The sequence below is a fragment of the Oncorhynchus mykiss genome, chromosome 2, assembly GCF_013265735.2.
Source record: "Oncorhynchus mykiss isolate Arlee chromosome 2, USDA_OmykA_1.1, whole genome shotgun sequence".
Taxonomy (NCBI): domain Eukaryota; kingdom Metazoa; phylum Chordata; class Actinopteri; order Salmoniformes; family Salmonidae; genus Oncorhynchus; species Oncorhynchus mykiss.
The window spans coordinates 37,467,848-37,478,743 of NC_048566.1; the positions used below are offsets into that span (position 1 = coordinate 37,467,848).

The window sequence follows — 10,896 nt, forward strand, 5'->3', positions numbered from 1 at the left end:
CTAAACTGCACTACAACGTCCCTACAATACACTACAATGTCCCTAAACTGCACTACAATGTCCCTAAACTGCACTACAACGTCCCTACAATACAATGTCCCTAAACTGCACTACAGCGTCCCTACAATACACTGGAATGTCCCTAAACTGCACTACAATGTCCCTAAACTGCACTACAACGTCCCTACAATACACTACAATGTCCCTAAACTGCACTACAATGTCCCTAAACTGCATCTACAACGTCCCTACAATACACTACAATGTCCCTAAACTGCACTACAGCGTCCCTACAATACACTACAATGTCCCTAAACTGCACTACAACGTCCCTACAATACACTACAATGTCCATAAACTGCACTACAACGTCCCTACAATACACTACAATGTCCCTAAACTGCACTACAATGTCCCTACAATACACTACAATGTCCCTAAACTGCACTATAGTGTCCCTATAGAAACCTATAACCTATAAACAAACCTGCAAGAATCTAAATATTGGACTATAAATTGGACTATAAATTGTGCCTTCCTGTATTATACTGTACTTATGCTAAAATATTTATTATATTCTACTGAGCCATTTACTTTATGTTCATATTCTTATATTTTATTATTTCTTATTGTTGTCGCATTGTTGGGAGGGAACCTGTAAGTAAGCACTTTGTTGGACGATGTATACCATGTGTATCCTGTACATATGACTAATAAAACTTGAAACTTGAAAAACACAAAGTAAAGAAGCTGAAACAGAACAACAACAAGCACACACTAACACACCACAGCAGCATACAGTATCGCACATGCTGTGCCACACATGAATACGGACAAACAGTTTGACACGCTAAATACTCCTCTAGGGAGACTACCTTGCCAAGCCATGTCAAAGATCTCAGTTAACCAGCTTAAGAGGATCTTGGGTTCTGAGAATATGAAATATACTTACTCTGAGAATTACAACCTAACAAGGATAAAGAGTGGGACTTCTTTATCTCCAAAAACACCCGCACACCCACCTGCACCCCAGCTTTCTCCGCTGTTGCTGCCCGGGTTTATTTGCGTTTTGAGGTGAATATTAGACACATTTCTTCAACAAATCCCCCTAGATTTACTGTCAAGAGCCAAAACCGCTAAGGTTTGTTAATTGAGAAGGATGCTTTGAGAGCGAGGAGGACATGTCCTGGACCAGGGGAATGAACAACCCAGAACAACACGTCTAGACAAGGGCTGAGTAATTTAGGAGATGTGCCAGAGACGGTTTCACACCAAAATCCACCTACGACTCTTTACTACCTGCCACTCTGTCCCATCCATCCATATCGGACCTTTAAATTACATCGTGGCAATAAGCCTAGGAGTGGCAATGGGCTACTCCTACTCAGAGAGAGAGAGAGAGAGAGTGAGTGTAGTGTGTGAGAGAGCGAGCGAGATATGATGAAGAAAGACAAAATAGTTGAAAATATTGATAAGAAAGCAAGGCAGATCAAGAGCAAGATGGGCACAAAACTCACAACATGACAACATAAGTGTCATCCTTCCACATGACAGCTGACCTGTCCTCTGGATATGAGGAACATCTCACTGACCTGCTCTGGGGTCACAGTGGCACTTCTTGACAGTTTTCTATGTGCTCTGTCTCGGTTCCCTCATCCATTAAACAGACACAGTCCCTTTCTTCACTGCTGGCTCCATTCATCTGAATGGAACTGAACTCCCTCATCAAATAGTCAGGAGATTAAATTGCCCTGCTCTGTAAGTCCTTTTGATGAATCAATTATTAAAATCAGGCAGGCTCCAGTGAAAGGGAGCTCCCGCTCTGGGAATTTGTTGAAAGTGAGAAAGTGCCACTACACAGAGCTCAGAGTCAGAAACCTAGCCTACCGATGAACCCGTCAAAATAAAGTCATTTAGATCTCACAGAGGCCTAATTCACTGGCTGATGTGGTAGGAGTAGTACAAGAAAATGTGAGCTCAGTAAAACAATAATGGAGTGACACTGTATCATACTCTATTGCATCCAGCCAATCAAAAAGCAGGACTTTCTGCATACACTAATGTAAATTAAGTTAATTCAACAACATTAAAGAGACCAAACGTGTGTTCAAATAGTCCTGTTTATTATGGTTAGCCAAAACCAATGTTCTGATTGTGACTCCCAGAACATTGTACATTTTGGGGTGCTAAAATTGACTTGGACTGAATTAGGTGCAGGAACTCAGCAATACTTTTGAGCTAATAATTACTATTCTATAACAGGTGCAAGAACTCAAGCAATAGCAAATCAGAGGTGCCGGTACCAAGTTCCGTTGAGCTCCTGCCCAAATCAAGCACTGCTTATACTGTAGAATCATGAAGCCAAAACAGCCATCTCCACTATCAACTTCTATGTAAAAAAATAATAATTAAAAATCTCCCTAAACTGCACGTAAATCCAGCAATATTTCAAAAAGCTGTCTTTAGCTTTCTGTTGTATTTAGCTATTTTAAAGGTGCAATATGTAACTTTTGGGCCACCCAACCAAATTCACATAGAAATATGAGTTCTAGCCATCATTCTCATTGAAAGCAAGTCTAAGAAGCGGTGGATCTGTTCTATGTGCGCCATGTCTATGCTTCCTGTTCTTAAGTTTTTGCATCCTTTACTTTAGATCGCTGAAAATACAATATTTTAGGTTATGGAAAATATATTTCACAGAGGTTTAGATGGTCCAATGATTCTCTACACTATACTTGCTTGTTTTGTCACATAAACTGAAATTAGGTGAACTATTAGAATTTTAGCAACCAGGAAATGGCAGAGAGATTTCTGCATAGTGCATCTTTAAACTCAGAACACTAGCAGTTGCAATCACCAGCAAGTGTGAGTGAGACAATGAAAAAGAGCAGAGCAGTAAACAGGCCCTAAACACAACTGGTGGTAGCACTGAATAAAGTAAGAGTACACACAAACGTTTCGTTCCACTCCCACATTTCATTCCCTGTCCTCCCCAGGACCGCCACAAGCTGCATTGCCTTCCTCTGCTTCCACACAGGCACAGGGAAACAACAAAAACTGTGGCAGCCAACAGAGCCTACTATGGTGCTACTTATGGACTCCAACACACCTCCTATCCTCCTGTTTTTGTAATATAATGAAATTACTGCTAGGTGGTGCCTGCCACATGGGCACCGAATGGAGAGATTGGCTCCAGTGTAAGGGCTTTTAACTGGGCCTTTTTATTTCCATTCAGATCCAGATTATTTGGTTCAACAACTGCAGGCAGCGAAGAAACAGGAAAGTTATGTGCACTTTCACCCAGGTATACAGTACATCAATTTTTGATTTACTTTTATTTTCTTATACTCCCATCTCTGCCTCCGGGCTGTAAGCTCTCGTCACATTAGCCAAACCCGCCCACAGGTCGATGATAGGGGAGACAAACACGCTGGCCAGCTGCCTTGAGACAACAGTCCAGCATTAACAGAGAGGGGTAGAGACAGAGAGAGTCTGCTGTTTGCTGATGATCTGATGCTTCTGTCCCCAACCAAGGAGGGCCTACAGCAGCACCTAGATCTTCTGCACAGATTCTGTCAGACCTGGCCCCTGACCGTAAATCTCAGTAAGACATGGTGGTCCAAAAAAGGTCCAGTTGCCAGGACCACAAATATAAATTTAATCTGGACAACGTTGCTCTGGAGCACACAAAAATATATACCTACCTCGATCTAAACATCAGCACCACAGGTAACTTCCACAAACATGTGAACGATCTGAAACAAGGCAAGAAGGGCCTTCTACACCACACCATTAATTAGGCCAATACCCGCTAATTATCATAATTCAGAAAAGAGCTGTTAAATTCCACAACTACCTAAAAGGAAGCAATTCCCAAACCTTCCATAACAAAGCCATCACCTACAGAGAGATTAACGTAGAGAAGTGTCTCCTAAGCAACTGGTACTGTGGCTCTGTTCACAAACAGACACCACAGAGCCCCAGGACAGCAACACAATTATACCATGAAAAAATGTATATGATAATTACGTGACACATTGGAAATAATTGACCAAAAGCAAAGCAAACTGGAATGCTATTTGGCCTTAAACAGAGAGTACAAAGTAGCAGAATAGCAGACCACTGTGACTGACCCAAAATTGAGGAAAGCTTTGACTATGTACAGACTCAGTGAGCATAGCCTTGCTATTGAGAGAGGCTGCCATTGGCAGACCTGGCACTCGAGAGAAGACAGGCTATGTGCACCCTACCCACAAAATGAGGTGGAAACTGAGCTGCACTTCCTAACCTCCTGTCAAATGTATGACCATATTAGAGACACATATAGTGCCTTTGTTATGTTACAGCCTTACTCTACAATGTATTAAATTAAACAATTTCCTCAGCAATCTACACACAATACCCCATAATGACAAGACAAAAACAGGTTTTTAGAAATATTAGCAAATTTATTAAAAACAAAAAACAGAAATTCTTTATTTACATAGGTATTCAGACCCTTTGCTATGAGACTCGAAATTGAGCTCAGGTGCATCCTGTTTCCATTGATCATCCTCGAGATGTTTCTACAACTTGGAGTCCACCTGTGGTAATTTAAATTGATTGGACATGATTTGGAAAAGGCACACACCTGTCTACATAAGGTCCCACAGTTGACAGTGCATGTCAGAGCAAAAACAAAGCCATGAGGTTGAAGGAATTGTATGTAGAGCTTCAAGGCAGGATTGTGTCCAGGCACAGATCTTGGGAAGGGTACCAAACATTTCTGCAGCATTGAAGGTCACCAAGGACACAGTGGCCTCCATACATTTTAAATGGAAGAAGTTTGGAACCTGCAAGACTCTTCCTAGAGCTGGTCGCCCGGACAAACTGAGCAATCTGGGGAGAAGGGCCTTGATCAGGGAGTTGACCATGAACCCGATGGTCACTCTGACAGAGCTCTAGTCCCTCTGTGGAGATGGGAGAACCTTTCAGAAGGACAACCATCTCTGCAACACTCCACCAATCAGGCCTTTATTGTAGAGTGGCCAGGCTGAAGCCACTCCTCACTAAAAGGCACATGACAGCAAGCTAGGAGTTTGACAAAAGGCACCTAAAGACTCTTAGACCATGAGAAAAAAGATGATCTGGTCCGATGAAACCAAGATTGAGGTCTTTGGGATGAATGCCAAGCGTCACGTCTGGAGGCAGTGGTGGAAAAAGTACCCAATTGTCACACTTGAGTAAAAGTAAAATACCTTAATAGAAAATGACTCAAGTAAAAGTGAATGTCAACCAGTAAAATGCTACTTGAGTAAAAGTCTAAAATTATTTGGCTTTAAATATATTTAAGTATCAAAAGCAAATGGAATTGATAAAATGTTCTTAAGTATCAAAAGTGAAAGTATAAATTATTTCAAATTCCTTATATTACCCAAACCAGTCTGCACGATTTTCTTGTTTTTTTGTCATTTATGGATAGCCAGGGGCACACTTCAACACTCAGACATAAATTACAAACGAAGCATTTGTGTTTAGTTAATCTACCAGATCAGGTAGTAGGGATGTCCAGGGATGTTCTCTTGATAAGCGTGTGAATTGGACCATTTTCCTGTCCAGCTAAGCATTCAATTGTAACAAGTAATTTGGGGTGTCAGTGAAAATGTATGTAGCAAAAAGGACATTATTTTAAAAAGTAAAAGTTGTCAAAAATAAAAATAGTAGAATAAAGTAGATACCAAAAAAAAAAAAGACTTAAGTAGTACTTTAAAGTATTTTTAAGTGGTACTTTACACCACTGTCTGGAGGAAATCTGGCACCATCCCTACGGTGAAGCATGGTGGTGGCAGTATCATGCTGTGGGGATGTTTTTCAGCGACAGGGACTGGGAGACTAGTCACGATCGAGCAAAGATGAACAGAGCAAATTACAGAGAGATCCTCGATGAAAACCTGCTCCAGAGCACTCAGGACCTTAGACTAGGGCGAAGGTTCACCTTTCAACAGAACAACGACCCTAATCACACAGCCAAGACAACGCAGGAGTGGCTTTGGGATATGTCTCTGAATGTCCTTGAGTGGCTCAGCCAGAGCCCGGACTTAAACCTGATCGAACATCCAACCTGACGGAGCTTGAGAGGATCTGCACAGAAGAATGGAAGAGACTCCCCAAATACAGGTGTGCCAAGCTTGTAGCGTCATACCCAAGAAGACTCAAGACTGTAATCTCTGCCAAAGATGCTTCAACAAAGTACTGAGTAAAGGGTCTGAATATGAATGTACATTTGATATTTCAGATGTTTATTTTTAATAAATTAGCAACAATTTCTAAAAATACATTATTGCTTAGTCATTATGGGGTATTGTGTGTAGATTGATGAGGGACACAACAATTTCATCAAGTTTAGAATAAGGCTGTAACCTAACAAAATGTGGGAAAAGTCAAGGGGTCTGAATACTTTCCAAAGGCACTGTATTTCCTTCAGATTACACAGACCCATTAAAAAACTAATTCAATTTTTATAAAATACCACAGTGTGCCATCACAGCAGCTAGATTTGTGACCTGTTACCACAAGAAAAGGGCAACAAGTGAAGAATAAACACCATTGTAAATACATCCCATATTTACGTTTATTTATTTTCCCTTTTGTAATTTAACTATTTGCACATAGTTATAACACTGTACATAGCTATAATAAGACATTTGAAATGTTATGAGTGTAAACTATTATGAGTGCAATGTATATAGTTTGTTTTTATTGTTTATTTCAATTTTATTTATCTATTTCACTTGCTTTGGCAATGTAAACATGTGTTTCCTATTCCAATAAAGCCCTTTGAATTTAATTTAATTGAGAGAGTGAGTGAGGAGAGTAGAGCGAAAGGAAGAGAGAAGGAGAGAGGCAATGATAGTGAGGAAATAGGTGGTAGGAAGCCATTATCAGTAGTCACTCTCCTTCATGTTCTAGGCCCCATAGACTGCTCAGCACCATTGACACTCTCTAATCTAAAGCAGCAGGCAGTAGTAGCACCTTGCAAGGCATCTGCATGTGCACGTGTGCCGAAAAACACCTGGCTCTGCCACTGGAATGCTTCAGGAGCCTCCACAGCCCATTATTGGTAATCACTTCCTGTGCAGGGAAAGCTGGGTAAAATGTGCTACAGATGTAGACTACAACACTATAGGACTGCCTGCTATGTACTGTACAGTAGATCTCTCTCCTTCCTTCCTCCTCCACCTCCTTGTCTGATCTCTCCCACTGAGTTGTACAAGGAGGAGAATCCCTCTGTGTTCCCAGCACCACCCTGCTCCTTCAAACGCACCCATAGTCAGCAGTCAGGGTTAGCCACACTGTCTGTCTGCATGCCGCACATGCTAGCACACCATGCTGACTTACAGCTGCCTACATTGGTCTTCTGAGTAGAAAGGAAAATCTATTGGAGATCCCCACCTGCCCCAGTCCACTCCAGCAGCTCTCTTTCCCATAATCTCGGTCTCCAATTGTCTGTCTCCCTCCTGCTTATCAATCTCTTTTTAAAGCGGAACTCAAGTGGTCAGTGTTAATGTAAGACTGGTGGAGAAGCAGACAGAGACAGACAGATACAGACAGAGACAGAAAACTGTAGAGAAAGAAAGAGAGCAAGAATGAGAGAGTGAGAACAAGAGAGCAAGAAGGAGAGTGAGCGAGAGGGAGAGATAAATGGAGCCAGTGCTGTTTTAATTAACTGCTAAATTGCTGCTGCAACATGTGGAGTGCCAAAATAAATTTCTGCACTCTATTCCCTAAATATGCTTGAAAAGCGACCAGCAGAAGAAAAAAGCATGCCTTCATACAATCAGGGCACCCCTAATGAGGCATTTAGGATGTCTCAAATTTCAGATTTTTTTCTCCAGAAAAAGTGATATAAATATGTTTTATTAAATATCATGGGGTTCCTTATGCACACAGGTTACTGAAAATGAGATGATTCCTCTTCCGACATGCATTTTTGAATGTTAATGACAGTAATATATTTTTCAGACAAAAACTATTTTTCCTGACACTTACCTGGTTCTACAAAATAAAACAAGATCAATTTCAATGTCACTGACATTTAAAAAGTTGAATACTAAAATCATTCAATAATGAAAAAACCTAATAATAATAAAAAATAATAACACCTCAAAAATACTTTCATTTTGACCATTAAATGAGGGTTGTTTATTAGAGGTAAGCCTATTATTCGGCATTAATTAAAAGTTAATTAAGCCATAGTAGGCTAATAGGCTAGCCTAAAAAAATAAGTAATTTATTTCCCATATTACTAAAACGAATTACAGAGCTCTAAACTATTCCAAAATGCACTATCAGTTTCCAGTCATACAGAATCCACAGCAGAATAACAGCTTGGAAATTCGACCTACCTGTGCATTGCAAACCTCTTATGGTGAGATCCAGTGAGTTGTCGGGTCTCAATTTCCTTTTTATAAGGGAAAATTCGTAACTTGTTTGGTTTCAAAATAACTCCTCCTACATGACCCCTTCACATGAGATGATAAAGAGATATTAGATCATTATAGAGAAACAAATCATTCCCTTTGTTGTATTTTATCAGTTGGCAATTTATGTTGCCATCAAACATTTGGGTTCTCCGTGTGCATTATTTATGTATATTCAAAAATCTGCAACTCATTTCAAATAAAATGAGAAACTAATCTTTCAAATGCAATCCGCTGAAAAAATGTTTGTATAACTTTTGCTATTTCTTTCAGTCAGCGCAGTTATTTATAAGAAGGCTCGTGCTAGTAAATCACTCACTTGATGCAATTTCCACATAAATCCAATTTTAAGCGTCGGAAACCTTCCAACTCAGACAAGTCATTCACAATCCTGGGTTTTTTGCATCCAACCCCATCTAGTGCAGGAGTCTCCGCAAGCATGATGTTGAGTTGGCCCCACCCCTCAAACTCACACAGACTGCGAGACGAAAAACCAGAGGTGGAGCAGTTGGGTTGTGCTGTGCTGTTTGTTTATATCAACAAATCTGGTTAAATACCATTCGTTCTAATCTGTGCTGTAATGAAGCACGAAAAAAATACCCGTAACTTTCGGCCATCAAGCCTTGCCCAGCTGGATTGGTTTACCCTTAAAGTGAGGCATTTAAATTAGGTCTATTACGACAACTGATAGGCTACAATCTTATTTTAAGGGTCAAACGACTTTTCTAATTATAATATTTTTCTACCTAAGAAAATATATTTTGACCTTGCATTTAAATGCATCATCCTCAGTGGCTGTGCATAGGTCTAGTCATTTTTACTGACATGTTTACTGGCCTACACTAATAAGATTATTGAATCAATTTGATTATGCATATCTCTCCTTGACAGGTGTTTCCTGCCAGCGCGCGAACGTGTAGTTTTGGCGCAGTGTAAGGCCCGTGCAAAGGATGCAAAAGAAAGGTAGACTTTGCCCAAATCGATATCACCATTCAAATGTTGAGTAAGCGGTTTGTTTCTATTTTTTTTTTTTTAGATTTGGCCATATTTGCGGTAGGCTAATATTAACTGGCAGTTGGAATTGTTAAATTAAATAGTATTGACTTGAGGTAAAAACGTTTGGTTACTACAGTAGGTAGGCTATGCCATTATTATCCTAAAGTCCCACTAGAGTACATACAGTACTGTATGACTTTGAGGGGGAACTTTTCTACTCATAGCCTTTAGGCTGTACAGGATACAAAAGTTGTAACTTACCGAAAGTGCTACCTTTCTTTTATTATCTAGGATAGTAGCCAAAATATATCGTCCATGGTGGTTGTGCATCTGTCATTTTATTTGCAGTAGCTGATAACGCTAACTCTCCTTGACAGGTGCTTGCCGCCATGTGTGCAAAAGAAGAGCGCGAGAACTGGACGTGTTGGCGCCATGTGCGAACAAGGTGAAAAATGCCAAACAAATAATGTTGTCTTTTATATGTCGAAGTATGTTTGATTCTTTTGAAGTGTCCAGTTTTGCTGAAGTAATATTGATTGCCAACAGTGTTATACTTGAGTAAAAGTAAAGATACCAAAAGAAAATGACTCTAGTAAAAGTGAAAGTCACCCAGTAAAATACTACTTGAGTAAAAGTCTTAAAGTATTTGGTTTTAAATATACTTAAGTATCAAAGTACATGTAATTACCAAAATATACTTAAGTTTCAAAGGTAAAAAATATAAATCATTTCACATTCCTTATATTAAGCAAACCAGAAGGCATGATATTCTTGTTTTATTTCATTTATGGATAGCCAGGGCACAATCCAACATTTAGGGAGACCGAGGTAGTAGGGATGACCAGGGATGTTCTCTCTCGAGAAGTGTGTGAATTTGACCATTTTCTTGTCTTGCTAAGCATTCGAAATGTAAGGCGTACTTTTGGGTGTCAGGGAAAATGTATGGAGTAAAAAGTACATTATTTCTTTAGGAATGTAGTGGAGTAAAAGTAGTCAAACATATAAATAGTAAAGTAAAGTACAGATACCCCCAAAAACGACTTTTAAATAAGTACTTTACACCACTGATTGCCAATCATTATCTTAAATGAACTGTCCTTGTCTTTAGATAGAAAAAAAAGGCAAGGAGGGATAGAAGCAACTGCTACATGGGCATGACTAGGACATACAGTATGACTTCGAAGAGCAAGGTTAGTTCACCATAGGGCGACGCACAATTGGCCCAGTGTCGTCCGTCTTGGTCGGTGTAGGCAGTCATTGTAAATAAGAATTTGTTCTTAACTGACTTACCTAGTTAAATAAAGGTTAAATAAATAAATAAAATACAATTCAAATTATCTGCCTTTTCTAATATGGTCTAAAAGTACTACCTTTTCTAATGTTCAATAACTTATTTAAAACCACCTGTTTTGCATAAGGTTATCGAACTGTGACAGAAGGG

The 10,896-nt window shown here is 39.7% G+C and overlaps 1 long non-coding RNA gene across 2 annotated transcripts in view; it reads right to left on the reverse strand.

Moving 5' to 3' along the window:
- LOC118939571 overlaps positions 1-8,915 on the reverse strand; it is a 12,778-nt gene extending 3,863 nt beyond the window's left edge. For both annotated transcript variants that reach the window (XR_005036591.1, XR_005036592.1), the window contains exons 1-2: positions 8,779-8,915; positions 8,385-8,501 (exon numbers count right to left, since the gene is read on the reverse strand). This is a non-coding gene — a long non-coding RNA (uncharacterized LOC118939571). The remainder of the gene's footprint in view (positions 1-8,384; positions 8,502-8,778) is intronic.
- Positions 8,916-10,896: the final 1,981 nt, after the last annotated feature.